General features: G+C 37.7%; 1 pseudogene; it reads left to right on the forward strand.

Moving 5' to 3' along the window:
* The first annotated feature begins 444 nt into the window (after positions 1-444).
* Positions 445-17,143, forward strand: LOC101410708 (olfactory receptor 9K2-like; annotated as a pseudogene).
* The last annotated feature ends 646 nt before the right edge of the window (positions 17,144-17,789 follow it).

Genomic DNA, 17,789 nt, shown 5'->3' on the forward strand with positions numbered 1-17,789 from the left:
TCTTGCCTGAAATCATAAGTAATTGCCAAGATGGGCCTTGCTTGTATTGTTCTGCTTCCAAGTCCTACATTAAAACTTGTGTGAAAATCTTATTTTCTTCCCTCTGTCATTTTCTCCCGCTGTCATAAAATATTTATACATTCTACATCTTCTTCTCTTGGCACTATGGTGAGGTAGTGTGGAATAGTGGTTACAGCAGGGATGCTGCTGTCAGACCCCCTTGATTAAAAGTCCTTGCTATGCTGTTTAAATTATGTAACTGTTTAAATCAGTATCCTATTTTATAAAGTGGTAATGAATGGGCCTATATTCTAGAACTGTGTACTGATTGACAGAATACCTGCAAAATTCCTAGCACAATGCCTAATATATAAATGTAAGCTATCATTATTTTATCGTAATGATAATAACTGTGGTAGTTATTGGTCTCCTTATGTTTCCGTAATGGGTGAATATGGAACACTGGGTAAGATTTAGATACAGATGCTGGGTAGTTTAGAAGATTATGATGGAACATTAGATTTCCCTCACCTTTGTGTATTCCTTTCACAATGCCTATTGTCCATTCAAGATGATATATTTTTAATCACCCCATTTTCCAAACAAAAAGAATAGGATCATGTTCTGACAAAACATTTCTTAAAATGGATTTAGTTGTGCTTTTAATGAACCAGCCTGATTAAGAAAAATAAAGTTATTTCAGCATTACTGTCTTGGAAATCCAAGACGGATAACTACCATATGTATAAGGAGCAGTGTCTGTGAGGGTGGCACTCTCTCCATACGTGAAGATCTCAAAGATTTTCTTTGTATGAAACATATTATTCTTTCTTCCAAGCTCATAAATTCTGTCTTCCCCAACCACCTCTTCATTTTTAGTGAATGTTTCATTAACCAATAACACTCTAGCTTTGTTTACTTTCTAGATTGATTATTCCAAATCATTTCATTTTGTTAGCCCCTGGAGAATTTCCATGGAAATTCTTGCCCGACTCAGTCTTCCCCACTTTGAGTTACACTGCATGGTATTTTTGAAATCTTCCCCTTCCTCCCCTTCCCTTCTTACCTCTACTCTTCCCTTTGTGAACACCTAAGTCCTAAAGTCATTAGACTGAGCAGAACAGGACAGGCACCGCTACTGGAAGGGGCAGGGACCCTCAGTGCCCGGGGCAGGCATCAGAGCTTAAGCAGCAAAAGGAAGAAGTACATGTTGGGGGTCAGGTTGGAGTGGGCTGTTAGTGCTCAAGTGGGTGAGCATGGCGTCTGTGCAGGCCGTGAGTAGTGAGGAAGCCTGGGGTGGAGTGTAAGGTGATCAAAAGGGGTGAGGGGTGATTTTCCACTCAGCGGATGGTTCATTGCAGTGTATTGGATCCCCAGGTTGGGTAAGGTGGGAGCAGCAGAAGCAAGAGATTGGCTATGTACAGAGAGATCGATAGCAAAAAGAAAAGGATAAGGATAATGGGAGCCTGGTTTCTTCTTGTCAGAGAAGGAAGATACAAATCTCAAAAGGGGAAGAAACTAAATGAAATCCTGTGATGGTAGATTGGAATTGGAGGTATCAGTATGACTTCATGGTGGAGTATATGCGGTGGTATTGTAGATTCATCTGTTCTTTTCCTTTGTCCTTTGAGAGGGTCTGGGAGCTGTGATATACCAATAAAAACAAGCACACGTTGTGTTCATATCTTGGCTTGTATATATAGTCTCCTCTAAAAGGAACCAAAGATATGTTTTTGTGATAGAAAGAAGTACTCAAAGAATGATGGGGACATGTCAGAAGGACACAGTAGCTACTTAGGCAGGATTCTGTCTGCCAAACTGAGCATAATTTGAGTATCCAAATAATGTCAGTAATTGATTACAATCCATTGAATAAAATAGGAAACCATGAGTCCACATGGGTGTCCATAAGTAAATGAATACTTACATTTACTTACTAGGAACCTTTACATACTTTCAAAGTAACTCTTTGCTAACAAAGTACTTATAAAAAGGGAAATAAATAAGTAACATCACAGTGGAGAAGGCTGGCAGACACCATCACTCAATATCATCATTAATAATGATTATCAGTAATGGGACAAATTGCAATCATGCACCATATGATAAGACAGAAGGAGAAGGAACCAGTACCAAAGATAAAGAAGAATCTACTCTAATCCTGAGGAAATAGAGACAAACTCATAAGGGATGTAATTTTCAAAGGTATCAAAGCCATGGAAATCAAGGAAAGAATGGGGAATTGCTACAGACTGAAGCAGAGTAAAGAGTCATGTGAACTAAATGCCAGGCATATTTCTGAATGGGATCTTCTTGCTCTAAAGTCATTTTGGGGGCAGTTGACATATGGGTATTATACCCATGGGAAGGTACCAATGCTAAATTCTGCTTTTAATGGTAATCAATATATTGCAGTTACTTAGGAGAATGTCCTTGTTTTAGGAATGGCTCAAAAGTATCCGTGAGTGATAAAGCATCAGGACAGCAACTTACTCCCAAGTAGGTCAGGAAAATAAGGTTTCTGCACTATACTTGAAACTTTTCTGTAAGTTTATGATTGTTTTGAAATGCTGAAATATATATTTATATTTTTCAAATGGGCATTAAAATGAATTTGATCAGCAAATCTTAATTTTTTGTAATTGTTTTTATAGCAATGGAGATAGTTAGAAGTGGCCAGTGACTCTTTTATAATCTGTAGTACATTGGTAACGAGCTCTTTCTCTCTCTGGAACTTAGGCAGACAAACCTGGGTTTGGATTTTAGCTCTGCCACTTTTTTTAAAAAGAGAAGTTGTGGGTTTAAAGAACAATCATGCATAAACTTTTGAATTTCCATATACCACCCTATTATTGACACCTTTTTGCCTTGCTGCGCTTATGTTTGTTATAATTGATGGAAGCACATTTTTATAACTGTACTATTAACGATAGTCCATGGTTTAACTTAGGGTTCTGTGTTGTACAGTTCCATGGATTAAAAAAAAATTCTAGTAACATATACAAAACTTTGCTTTGCCACTTTAAAGCTGTGTAACTTGAGTAAGAATGTAATCCTTCCAAAGCTCAATATTTCTATCTGTAGTTTGAGGATGGTAATAGATACAAGGGCTCTGTATCATATCCGGCATATGCTAATCACTCAATAAGTTAGGTTTACCATTATCATTGTTCAAATATTTCTGTATCAAAATGAATCCTTTTCAATAAATTTTGTGATGTTCCATTGTTTTTCTATGCTCTCCATATGTCTATGTATATTACTAACATACATTTTTAAATTGTGGGAGTTTTGTTTTGTTTTGTTTTGTGAGGTAGTGGTGAATGAACCTGGGACCTCATACACGTGAAGCAGGTGCTCAGCAACTGAGCTATCACCGCTCTGCATGGGTTTTTTTGTTTGTTTTTTGATGAATGTTAGATTGTTTTCAAATGTGTTACTATTGTGTACCACATTGTAATGAATATCTCTGGGTTTATGTTCTTCTTTGTTTACTTTTCCACTTATTCCCTCAGGTTACATTCTTAGAATTGAAACTTCTGGATCAAAAAACGCTAGTTTATAGTATTTAAATCAGGGGTCAGCAAACTTTTTCTGTAAAGGGCAAGCTATGTTTATGTCGTTCAGTCTCTGTTGCAACAACTCGGCTGTGCCGCTGCAGAAAAAAGCAGCCATAAACAAGCAAGTGTGGCTGCATTGATTAAACCTTGATTTACGAACACAGGTGGCAGGCTGTATTTGTCCATTACTAAAGTCCACAAAGGAAAGGATGCTCTAGTATTTTCAGTTTCATAATATTGAAAATCAGGAGGAAATCAGCTCTCTCTCGTAATAACCTGGATATGGAAATTGTAGAGCTTGACAGGGGAAATGTCATGGTCACAGCTGGAAGCACGTTTGCTCTTGTCTGGCAGCTGTGACTCTTGGGCTGCCGAGCATGGCTCTCATCATCTGAGCTTCACCATCCAGCACCACTCCTGACCACATCGACTCTCAGGCAGAGAAGTGCTTGGGGAAAATTGCATTGGTACCCTACTCCCTAATGTAGAGGAATAATCAGCTCCTAATGGATGAGAAGCATCTTTTGGAAGTGGTGAAATTAGCATAGAGGACATGAAGAATTCTTGATGTGGTTCAAAACAACAACAAACAAAAAACAAAACCTGGGGGAATGCTCCTGGCTGCTTTCTGAAGTGGCAGGGTTTTAAGTCTAGTTTAAGATAAAGCTCACTACAAGTTTTTCTCTGACACTTTCCTGTCTATTTAAATTAGTCATTTGATGATTACCTGCTTCTGTTTTTCTTAGAATGCTTCGCCTTCCACCAGTTGCTCTCTGAGCAGTCTGGGAGTCTGAGTTCTGTCTGATCTATGGCCACTAGGTGGGGAAGGGGACCTAAGCATCCACAGGTCTCCTGCAGCTGGATCAGCAGCACTTGTGGCCAAGGGTTGCAGGCTGCTTAGGAAGGGACTTCCCAGGACAGGCTTTGTGGGGTTCATGGTCCCCTATTAACACAATGTGGTTGCTGTGGAAACTGGAGACTACAAGAATTCCAGGAAGAATTCATATTAGTGAAAGCTTTTTTCTTTTATTTCTTTTTAAAATAGAAGTCATGTTCAGAATAGCCATTCTGGAGCAAGGCTGAAGATGTCAGTGAGGTGGTTTCCCAATTAATTATAATATTAACTGTAAAAAAGCAAAAATCATCACTTATATAGGACTATTATTTGCCAATCATTGCTCCAAGCTCATTACTTATATTAGGACATTTAATCCCTCCAACAACCCTGTGGGATAGTTGCTTTCATAATACTCATTTGAGAGTTGCAGAACCTGAGGCAAAGAGAGGTTAAGTAACTTGCTCAGAGTCATCTAAACAGCCTGTTAAAAAAAAAAAAGGGAATTCTGGTATTGGAACCTGGCTGGTCTGGCCACCAGCATACTGGTCCTAAATTCCCACATGTTTCCAAAGTGCCACTCCCATCTCCTGCAAATAGGGTCCTGGTAGAGCTAATGACTAATGTGTAAATTTCTGATGTGATGTAATAGAGTTCACATTTTATGTTCCCAAATTCCCTGCAAGATAGTACTATTTTTATTCACATTTGACAGATGAAGGATCCAAAGCTCAGAGACAAAGTTTGTCATTCAATGTTTAAAGGCATGGAATATGTGTGTATCTGTAAATATTTTGGAGGAAGATAGCAACTGGCAATTATGGCATTACTAATCTCTCTGATGCAAAAAAGAGGCAAAATGTTGATAAAAGACATTTTATTTGAGTGTATTCCTAAAGGATCAGCCTTGGATGAGATCATTATTTTTATTTTACATCAATAATTGAATAATTGAACTCATTCCTGAGATTGAGGTTGATGAAGTGTTCCTTACACAAAAAGTTGAGCCAAGACATTCAACTCAATGGATATTTGAAAGGGATTCACTGTATTTAAAGTAATTTCCCCACATCCAAGTCAACAGATCCTCAACAAAGAGAAAGTCAGATATTATTTCTTGCTCAAGATTAAAAAGGAATAAACTTTTTGAGAGTAAACTCACTAGGTGACAGGGCCTTAAAGTAAATACACACACATACGCACACACAGACACAAGGATGCACAGAGTACATTTGTGGTAGGACTCAATTTACCTTATTGCTTCTCAAATTGTCTGTGTTGAGGGCCTCTGCTTCTCCAATCTGTAGCATACTAATCACATGTATTTATAGAACTAAAGGCACATGCACCATTGCCTAGAACCTTAGTAGATATTTAATAAACACTTGGTGAAAAATTGAATGAATGGTAAAGGCATTGCATTAAGTTTTTATTTGTGGCAACTTAAAGCATTTATTAATATTGCACCAAAGCAATATGTCAATATTTTGAGATATTAAAAATGTAGTTCATAGAAATGTTTCATTCTAAGGAGCATAAAGGGAAAAATAAGCTCGAATTTTCTGATTTTCATCAGAGTACTAAAATTATTCCCAATGACATATTCAATTTTAAATCCTATTTGAAAACAAAAGTCACCACAAAATCCTTTCAGAAAAGTCATTACTTTCTACTCCAGTGTTCAAGAACACTATGATGCCTCCTTATCCTGAAGTCATTTTACAAATATGCATTTGACAAAATTATGGTCAGAAAAAAAACCCTCTCAGTGATGCTTGTGTTCCAAAATTAGTAGATTTCAAAAATTTCTAAAGCTCTCCAGGTGGGAAATAATATGAAGTTGAATTATTCAAGGCACTGTAGTTTTATTAATAATGATAAAATAAAGGAGGCAGTTTCTTGAGAGAGATTCAAAATCAATCTTATTTCAGTGGCACCTACTCAGTAGCTTCTGTACAATAAACAAAAGTAGTTGTATTTTGAACCAATGGGAAGTACATAGCAAATCATTTGTTTTAGATTGATCCTAAAGTCAGACAACATATCTATCTAGTTGAAAACTAGTGGAAGAAAATATTCCTTTCATTTTTTATGATATAGTAATCTAGTTTCTCTTCAAAATTGTTAATATTTGTTGCACAAAGTTAATATTTGTGATTTCTCTATTCAGCAGCATGGATGAAAAATAAAATTATCTCACTTCAGAATCCAGTTATTTGCATTAGACAGCTGGTCATGCACATAAAAGATTTATATCTCATTTTAAGGCTGAGGGATTTTTATATTAAATATGTGGAAAAAGTTTACAAAAAGTAACAATTGTCCTTATGTTTTATAGTTACCAAACTATCAGTTTTCCTTGCTGGGTGAATCAAAATAAATTAAAAGACTCTGGTGTAGCATTCCTTTTGCATCATCTTGAATAACAATTGTTTCTTGAGTATGGACTATATTTAAGGAACTACATGGGCTAGGATGTGGAAAAAGATCGAAATGCTTCTTGGCTGGCAGAGCTTTGCAGAGACAATACCTCTGTCCTCTGCTTTGGGAAACTGGAGCTTGCCCACCCTGGCATTCTGGGCTCTTCTCAGGCACCAATTTAGAAGCATCCCACCAAAATTCTTGACAATGCCCCTTGTTCTTGAGTGTTTACTTTTATAATCCCTCTCAGAAGTATATTTAGGTATCCTGGGCTCTCCTCCAGTAGTCAGGAGTTTGCATTTTTACATCTGAGATCCTTAATGACTTATATAAGAAAGCTCACCTGCACTCTTAATCCATTTAAAATTGGATCCACAAAGTCTCTTAATAATGGTGGAAACTCCACCTAGAGAGGTGTGTTGGTTTAGACATGGAAACCTGATCCCTGTACCACCCCGCCCCACACAAGATGGTCCTCTTCCTTAAGGATCTCCCCTCCTCTCATTTCTGCTTCTGCCTGAGGAGTCTCCTTCCCTTTCCAGCCTTGAAGGCTGGGATTTAATTGTGTTGCAAATGGTTGCAGGATCCTTACTCTTTTGAATTTCTTTTAGAGAGGAGATCACTTGAACACTGACAAGACGAACCATAGAAAATAAAGAGAAACAGAGGGAAGGCATATTTTCACTCAGACAGAAGGTTTCTTCTTAATTAAACCCAATTAACAGCTCTCTTCTGGGAAAAAGAAAAATCACCTTAATGTCAAAGAGTAAGTTAAAGTTCCTTGTTGGTTAGGAATCCCTTTGGCTGCAAGGAACAGAAATCCTCATAGTTCCTGAAGTGCCTAAGACATATTTAGAAAGTTATTTTTCTCTAATAAAAGGTTTCCAGAAGCTGGCAGTCCAAAGCTGGTGCCGAGTTCTAGGTAATTTATCACATTCCAGGCTGTCATCATTGGTGTGTTGGCCTTTTATCATCATGGCTGGCACCCCATGGCCCCAATGGCTCTTGGGCTTTCAGGCCTCACATCTGCATCCCAGCAGGAAGGAAGGAGAAAAGGAAGAGGAGAAGAAAGTAAATTTCTATCTACATCTCATTGACCAGAACTATTTCACCTCTGCCCATACTTCCAGAAATCTACTAAGGAGGCTGGAAATGTGCATTTTTACATTTTTTAGTCACTGTTTTCAAGGTAGTAAGCAGAAAAGGGGTTAGGAAATGAAGAGAGGGCCAGCCACTCCAAAGTGTCTGCCACAGAAGGGGCTTCATGAATATTATTCAGCTCATTTTTTTGGCATTTGCTAACATAAGTCAGCACTAAGAGCTTTGATGAGTTCCATACAACTTGCAATTTGTCTCCCCTTTAAGATCTAATAACTACCCTTTGAAAATTTTGGTGTTTTTTTTTATTAAAAAAACTCAAATCCTCTCAAAATGATTCTCAGTGATCAAATCTTCTGCAAATACCTATGAAATTTCCCATATAAAAGGATTCCAAAGACCTGCCTTATCACAGTCCTTTTCTCTCCATATGCTCGTTTCTATGAATTTGCATCCAAATGTCAATTCAATCGATTTTGTAAAAAAAAAAAAACAACACACTGAACTGTCTGTGTTTTGTGCTCTGTATTTCTCTGATGGACTTTTTACTGCATCTTTGTCTCTAGGTCTCATTTGAGCATTCCAAAGTTCCCAGTGTCATCCTATGCATCCTCCCTGGATAGCAAAGCATTGATTGATTTGAGGTTGACTCAAGAGTCCACATGATTTAGGAAGGAGGGGAGCTCAATCTGTTCATTATATCTCTGCCCTGGATGGCTTTCTCTCAAACATTGAAGAAGTGGGGTATTTATAGTTGCCACCTTCACTGTGGCACAGTGTCAGGAATGTGTCCATTCGTTGATTTAACTGGAATATGCTCCTCCTCTTCTCCGTAGATGTCTCCTCTATTCCTGTCTGTTTCTGCTCTGGGTCTCGTCCACAGTCTCTGTGTTCTCTGCCCTGGTTGGGCCTTGACTGTGTGGTTTATTCCTCTTGGCTCTCTTCTCTCTTGAACTTGCATTAAGTATGCAGCAGCAGTAAGGTTTCTTGCACTGGTTTAGCTCTTTGTGGTTTCAGACTTCCCTTGTGTCCAAGAGACAAAAGGAAACAACATTATACCATTTAAAAACATGAAAAGCCACATGTTTTAAGAACCATGAAAAAAAAACCCCACAAAACTAATAACAACCCAGAATCTGTGAAGGCCTAAAGGATGGCCTTTATGTGAATTGAAACAATCAAAAGAGGTGAGCAAATATGCCTTCTAAGAAGGAGGCTTTTCTTATGAAAGGGCAGAATCATAGATAAAACCTGGGCAGGAGGCTGTTAGCTATAGAGCTAAGTGCATATTATACCTGCTGTGGATTACAGAAGAGTCGAATCAGTTAATCCAGGTAGAGGCAGAGTCAGCAGGTCTGGCCCCACTCCCAGATTGCTCCATCACCCCACTTCCTGCTCCAGCCCTAACTACCCTGCCCTCCTCATCCAAGGCTCCATCTACAGAGAGGCCTGTGAGAAAACCCTGTTGGTGGGGCAGCACTGGAATCAAGAGTTCACTTACAGTTATAGGCAGTCTGCTGAGTATACCTCCAAGAACCTAGAAAGTGAGTAAGAGAAACATTGTGAACAGCACAGGAGGCAGGTAACCAAAAGAGAGGCAGCAGGAGGTGGTGGGAAGAGCAGAGGGTTTGGCATTCAGATGACCAGGGTTCAAATCCTGACTCTACCACTGCCTGCTGTGGACTCTGGGCAAGTGACCTCAACCCCCTGACTCTCAGTTTCCTTGACTCCAGGACGGAGAAAGTAATAATTCCTATAGGCTTTTCAAGAAGCTCAAATGAGATAAGAAAATGTATACAAAAACTGCCTAGTGCAGGACCTGGCACACAGAACATGCTCATAAAGTACTTGGTATTGTTCTCAAATACCCAAACTATGAAAGGAGAAGCTGATTTGAAAGTATTGCATAAATAACAGGGTCAGATAGACAGGTGCGATTTTCATTTCTGTGTTTACCATGTTCTACACGAAAATTCCTCTGCACTGAGCAGGAGCATCAGTTGCTCGGTGAGCACACTCTGGAGATTCATCCTTATTCCTGCTGTGAAAAGTGACAGTCTGAAGACATTCTACAAATACCATCATTTTTGAAGTGTTTAATTAATTATTCATTAAGCAATATTTTCATTGATGAAGTATGCATCTTATTTCCTTTATCTTATTTTTGCCCGTAAAATTAATTGTTCGGCTTAATTATAATCACTTTGTAATTACTGTATTTTGACTTTGATTATATCACATTGAGACATTAACAATATTATTCAGCCTAAAACTAATCAAGTCATGAACATAAATAGTCTGGGGATTACCTGGAATAATCTGTTTCTTTCTCGCTTTTTTCTTTCTTTTTAATACATTGGAAAGGACTTAATGACTTAGTTGTTCAGTTCCGTTCTGCCTACAATACATAACACCCACAAGTGCCTTATGGAGCTTATGTCTTAGACACAGTCTTCTTCTCTCACTTCCCAACAGCCTGGGCTCATTATCCATTGGCTTTTCCAGCAGAAGGAGGTCCCATCATGTTACTTTGAGGCTTTCACTAGGACTGGCTTCTTACTACAAAATGTGACTCCTATGTTTGCTATTCCACATACAACTTTTTCTGAATCTGGATTTTTTTAAAAACAATTTCTTGTTTTCTGGGCCTGATTACTGACAGAAAAGCATTACATAGTAGAAAGGAGACCTGAGACCTAGTTCTAGCTCCAATGAACTGTGTGATGCCAGGGGAAAACCCTTTATCAACCTTGAGCCTTAGTTTCTAGATCTATAAATACAGGGTGCTGGATTGGATGCTGTTGACTTTTGGAACCTCTTGCAGTTAAATGCAACTATCCCTCAATCACTTAGAGACTAAAACTACCCTACTGCTAACCTTTCCCTCAATAGGGAAAAAAATATCCCTATTTTGTCTGCTAAAAATGTAATAAGCAATGAGTCTATGTTAATTATGAATTTGAATACACCCCTCCTCCCTCCCCATTTTTCAGCACAAATCCTGGACAACTGTGGGTGGTAAATTTAGAAAATCATATTTATCAATTAATATCTAAGAAAGGATTAGCAGCATCACAGAATAGGCATCAATATGAGTAAGGGAGGGAGAAAATATGTCAGAAGGATGGACAAGGATGCTGATGGGAGATGGAGCAAGACACCAAATTTGCTCTACAGCAGAGATGACAAGCAAGGTTCATTTGGTGTTACAACTCCAATTATGAATGGCTGAATGTCGTGTTGAGAAAGATTCTGGGGTTAAGCACAGGAGAGTATCCTGTGGATATTTAGTGATGTCTGCCACTGGTGGAGGAGGGAGCCGTGGTATGTATTTTCCATCCCTGGCCCAGAGTACCCAGAGCTCACTGTCCCATGTACCCTTTGGTGGACAAAACCTAAAGGCTTTCTCAGCAGAGGCAAATACCTAGCTTGATTTTGTGTAAGATATTCAGACAAGGAGAATATCTTTCTAACAGAGTGGATGCAGTATGTAGAAAAGCAGCTAAAAGGTTCTGGCACTTAACCTCATTTCAATTCCTAATTCATGACTGAGCTTACATTTAGGCAGTTCCTTACAGTCTTAGAAAGAATATCAAAGTTTTTTTGATTCTACTTGAGTAGTAAAGAATTCACCACCTCCGTCTTCAGACAGTCCCCATCATAAAGAAGTTCTTATTTAGGAAGAACTGAAACTTCCCCTCATTTTTCCCAATTCTACCTCTTTAGGACACACAGAATTAAATCAGATCCTTCATCTGCAGAACAACTCTTCAGGTCCTGGCAGCCGTCATATTTCCTCTCAAACTTCCTCTCTCCGAGTAAAGTCACTGTTCATCATGAGACTCGTTTCTCATATGGCATGACAGAGACCTCCCAATCTGACTCTTCTGGGATGTATTTATAAAACTCAGCTGCTCTTTAAGTGTGGCACTGAAATCATTATGCAGGTGTGGGCTGAAAAGCACCAAGTAATAGGACATGACATACTGCTTGTACTTCTTAGGACAGCATCAATGTTTTGAAGACCATCTCAAACTGAAAATGCATGTCTGAGCTTATTGTCAATGCCAGATGTCTGTCATGGGAAAACAGTCCCTGATTTTAAGAGAAGTGGCTGCCACCGAAGCCCGAAGTTAAATGCACCAGTATCACCTTCCTAGGTTGCGTATGGCATCAAACTAGGGTCTTCTTGTACCCTGAAATGTCTCCCTGACTTCTGTGGCATGGACTCAGAGCAAGCAACATTCTTTTGGGTTAGATAACAATTTAAAGATTTATGTGACAATTTTTATCAAAATCTTCTGTTTTACACTTTGTAGTTTTTTTCAAATCTGTTACAGAAGGTCTAAACTTTAGAAAAGCAATCCTAGGTTCTATGCAGATCTCATTTTCCCATCCATTTGGGTAGGTGAGTGTGTGTGTGTATGTTAAAAATCAAAATGCTTTAACAAAAAGCAGGAAGTCCTTCTCAATTTCTCTTTCCAAGGAAACCTCTTTCTAATTACTTCAGTTGTTTCCCTAGGTATTTGTATCTGTGTTTCTAAATAATATATTAATTTATTTATAAAACTCTTGAACCTTTCTTTTTTGTTTACATATTATCCTTTGATATACCCTAGTGGTAAATAAAGGATTTATTTTTATTTTTCACCTCCCCCATTTAGTTTCTCTCATTCTCCCAATAGATTTTTTACCAACATCCAACATTTTTGTTAAATATTCACTGTTTACATTATGATGATGGTATAAACTTTCATCATTGAAGAGTCATAATCATATTCTTTTCTCACAGAACGTTTTTGTTTTGATTTAATTAACGGCTATTATTTTGATCCATTCAGTAAATTTTAATATGCCTATCATAAATTAGTTCTGTTGTACCTATAAAGTGCCTATCAATAGATCCATCCACCCCCAAAGGCTCACATATCTAATCATCTGTCTTTTGTTTTGTTTTGTTTTAAACTTCTTGGCTGGCTCCCTTTCTCCAGGAGTCCCAGCTCACCTACTGCAATCTCAATTAGTCACTTTTTAGGCTTGCTTCTTAGCTGATGTTTCCTGCGTCCTATGTCCTTCTCTTTTCCATAGGTGTCCTTTATTTTGGTGGTGAGTGTCTCTTCAGGAGCTTCCTGAGAAACAATATATTCGAGAAAATTATTATGCCATTGTACATACAATATTTCTATTCTCACACTTGTTTGAGAGTTAAGCTGAATATGTCATTTAAGCTGAAATGATTTTCTTTCATATGATATATTAAATATTAGTGTAACTACTTACTATGCCTTCCATTGAGGGGGTCAGTATAAGTCCCCTTCCCTTAACTCTGGGCTGGCCTTTGTGACTCTCCTGCCTAGTAACATAGGGCAGAAATGTTTTGGGTCATTAAAATCCTCGCAGTTTATGGCTAGTTCTCTTGGAAACTTGTTCTAAAGAAGCAGTACTCTGAGGCCACCAGGTTATTAAGAATCCCAAGGTATCCAATGGAAGAAACGATAAGAAAAGAGTTTCTTCCCTATCTATTCCAGCCATCCCAGCCCAGGTGCAAGACATGTAAGAGAAGCAGCCATCTCAATCATTTTTGAGTCCAGTAGCTGTAACTAGAGAAAAACCAAAACAAATGCAAGGCAAGAACACACGCAAAGAACCCAAACTAGGACTTACAACTCCATCAAACTTTCCCAGCCATTTTCAGGCCTCTGAGCACCCCCAGCTGAAGCCATAGTCAACTTGAGTAGAGAAGAACCATCACCACTGTGCTCTGCCTGAATTCCTGACCCATATTATGGTAGGCATAATTAAATGGTTGCTGTTTTATGCCCTTAGGTTATGGGGTGGTTTGTTGCTCAGCAATAGCTTGAAAGCCTCACTCCATAGTCTTCTACTTCTTAATGCTGCTATTGAAAATACTGATGTCATTCAAAATCCCTACTCTATTAGCCTTTCTGAATTTCTCATTATCTTGGGAGTCTGAAGTTGCACAAAATGGCATCTTGGTCCATATCTCTTTCCATTCATTGTGCTGAGCACTCAATGAACTCTTCCAAGCTGGAAATAAGTGTTGGTCAGTTCAGGGAAACCCTCTGCCTAGCTTTTGTTGTGCATTACCACTGTAAAGCAGAAAAACGTGCTAAATTTTTCATTCCAATTGCACTCATTTGAAAAATAAAATGAATCAGGCCCATTTTTCCTTGTCTGATCCTCTGCAAATGCTGTTTTGCATGGTCTTGACTGTGGTCAAGTATCTATCGCCCTAGGCCAACCTCATACCATCTTCATGACCTTTAGCCCCATCCTCTCCCATTTTTCCCTCCCATTGATTCAACTCCTATTAGTCAAAAGGACCAGCTCAAGGAAGTTCTAGGAAGTCTTCTAACTACTTTACCTCTGCTTACCTTTCTCTTCTTTTCTGAATTTCTACATTTCATGTTTCCTACTTTATTACTTTTATATGCATGAAAGTAAACAGTTCCAGTCCAGCACTGCTCTGTAGAAATATAACCCAAGCCAAATAAGTCACTTAAATTTTCTAATAGCCACAATGCAAAAAGGAAACAGTGAACTTAATTTTAATCATATATTTTATTAAATCCAATTTATCTAAAATTTTATCATTTCAACCTGTGACCAATATAAAAATATCAATGAGATATTTGATGTTATTTTGCAGTACAAAGTTTTCAAAGAACTGTACATTTTATACTTACAACACATCTCATCATGCATTCTGGATAGTGATCCTTTGAGTTTTTCACTCTTTCTAAGCGTATTTGGATATGATGTGCTAGGAAGTTGCGTGATGAATTTTGTCTTGTTCTGATGTTTACATCTTTCTTCTCCTGATTCCTTTTTGCTAATTAATAGCAGGTCAGGACTGCAAGCTCTTGAGTTCAGATTGGCATATTTTACTTCATGCTTGTTACTTTTATCTTTCCAAATATTTTATAGATTCCTTGCTTCACCTGTATTCCCTTAGTACCTGTCCCTAGCACGATGTTGAGAAGATTTGGGGTATTTATAAATCTTGATTTTCTCTCTTTCTCTCTCTCTCATTACTTTTACTTTGTTAAAAACAAAACAAAACAAAGAAACATTTCAAATTGCCTAAACAACATTACATAAAATGATGTTGATGATATTGTAATTAAAGCAATAAGAAGGGGGAGTGGGTATAGCCTTTGGGATATTTGAAAATCCTTGATTTCCTTTCTCTCTCACTGCTTTCGCTTTATTCATAAAAACAAAAACAAAAGCAAAACATTTCAAATTGCCTAAACAACATCACATAAAATGATGTTAATGATATTGCAATTAAAGCAATAAGAATGTTTTAGAACTTTGATTTCATAAATAACATAATATTCATCAAAGTACTTCCACTGGAAATGCTTGATGGCCATTTTCTTGTCCAGTATAAAGAATACTTGTCACTTCAAATTTTTTCAATGGAACATTAGTAAACATTTCAAACTATTAGGAAGTTCTCTTTCTGACTTGTTTAAACAATAACAACAAAAGCATCAAATTATGCTCCCTCTCACATACGTTTCATGATTTTGATACATTTAGCTCCAATGAAAAGAGGTTTTCATCAATTTCAGTGTTCTCACTGAGCTGTAATCTTTGTTATTGTTCCCTCAGCACAATTTGACTGTAATTAAACATATCTAAATGTGCAGAAGACATTTCTTTCCATTGGGCTTTTTGAGCCAGATGAGAATTTGTGATTCTGTTCTATTTTTTCACCACATTTAATAAATGTACTTTTAAAAAATTTTCTCTAGTTTTAATGATTTTTTATGTGGTCACTTGTAACATATCAAGAAATTGTCTCTATTTTACTCTATTTTTAAAGTTTGTTACAGTAGCAGTAACTAAAAACATTGAAATAAAACAAGTTAAAAATATTTTTAAAGGTGTTTGATTCTGTCTTATAATGATTCAAAACCAACCATTAGTTCTCATAATTGCACAAATCACTATCATGGGGTTTACGTGTAAAATTTCTATTCTAGGTAAAGATAACCTTGTAACTATAATTATACTAAGATTAGAAATTCAGTTAAAAACAAGCAATCTTCTTGCTAAAATCCCTGAAAAAGCGTAACTTACGTGCAATAAACAAAGAACTTTTTTCAATCCTTAAGTTCATTGTTTACTAAAATTTAGGTTTCAGAAGTCCTGTGATAACTAATCTGAATATGTTTCTCCATGATATGAAAATTTTATTTGCAAGATTTACTTAACCTGTAAATAACCTATTTCAACATTTAAGAGAGTATTTATAACTCTAAATGAAAGCCAAGACATTATTTCCTTATTTTGCCTTGTGCTTTCAGCAGGTATTTGCCATTCAGAAGTAACTGACTTCATTCTTGTAGGTTTCAAGGTATGCCCAGAGCTCCACATTCTCCTTTTCCTGCTATTTCTGTTTGTATGTGCCATGGTCCTTCTAGGGAACATCAGGATGATGGCCATCATTTTGGCTCTGCTGAACATGCCAATGTATTTCTTCGTAAACAAATTGCTTTCAGTGATCTCTTCTATTCATCTGTTATTGCACCCAAGACTGTGATCAACTGCTGGTCTGAGAGGAAATCCATCTCCTTTGCAGGCTGTTTGACCCAGGTCTTTCTCTTTGCCCTCTTCACTGTGGCTGAGGGAGTTGTCCTGGCAGCCATGGCTTATGACCATTCCGTTGCTGTCTATGATCCTCCTCTACTCTGCTCAATGTCAACACATCTCTGCTCTCAGGAGGAGGTGGGATCCTTTCTCTGTGGCTCTGTCAGCTCAGTTCTTCAAACCAGCATGACGTCACTTTATCCTCTTGTGCTTCTCAAGCTATTGACTATTTCTACTGTGATGCCTGTCCACTTAGGATTTCATATTCTCTTCTGGGCTCTACATTCATAAGATGTTTTCCTGTGTCTTATGCAGCATTATCATTTTGCCTACCATATTTATCATTATGGTGTACTCTATGTGTATTGTGTCCACAGTTCTAAAGACATGCTCCACTGTGGAACATAAGAAAGCCTTCTCTACTTGCAACTCTTACCTGGGAGTTGTGAGTGTGCTGTACAGTGCCACCATTTTCATGTATTTTCTTCCTGACAGATTTTCTGTGCTCAGTAAAGTGGCTTCCTTGTGTTACACCCTCGTTACTCCCTGGATGAATCTTTTGATTTACGCTCTTATATTGTCTGATAATTTGTTGAGTTCTGTTTAAAGTGAAGCAGTAAAATTCCAATACTTTCCTTTTGCTATTGTTTTAGTTACAGCATAGAGGGTCCAAAAGAGTAAAGGAAGAGATCCCATTGTGGCTGGACCCCCAGCAAGGCCAGCTGCTTGGGTCAGGGCCAGTGGATAGGTGCTCTGCATACCCTGCTTCGTATAAGAGGTGAGAGACTGTAAGTGTACTTTTAAGCATAGCATTAAAATATTTCTCTACTAAGTATCTAAACCTTTTTAACTTTAAAATAATGCACATTCTATAAGTGTGTCCAAAATGCTCTTGGATAGGATTATTAAATGTTCCATTTACATAATTTTTAAGCTCATATAATTGCACTTTAATTTTATGGAGTTTTAGAGTATTAGGGTACATGATGTGATTGCAAATTGTCCAGGTTCCATTTCCACACACATTCTCAGAATATTTGTGCAAGTAAAAGGGAGTTTACAAAATGCACATTACTTGAATAAGCTTCCTAAGGAAGGGCCAGAGTTACACAGTGCTGAAGGCTAAGGAAGGGGGAAGTTGAATTATTCAAACACAGGTAATTGGGTATATGGGTTAGAAAGAGGAAGAAATTCTAATTTTGCCCAGCACATTGAACAATGTTTGCTAAGATAAAATATCAGCTTTCTAATAT

The sequence above is a fragment of the Dasypus novemcinctus genome, chromosome 6 (assembly GCF_030445035.2).
Source record: "Dasypus novemcinctus isolate mDasNov1 chromosome 6, mDasNov1.1.hap2, whole genome shotgun sequence".
In the NCBI taxonomy this organism is placed as follows: Eukaryota; Metazoa; Chordata; class Mammalia; order Cingulata; family Dasypodidae; genus Dasypus; species Dasypus novemcinctus.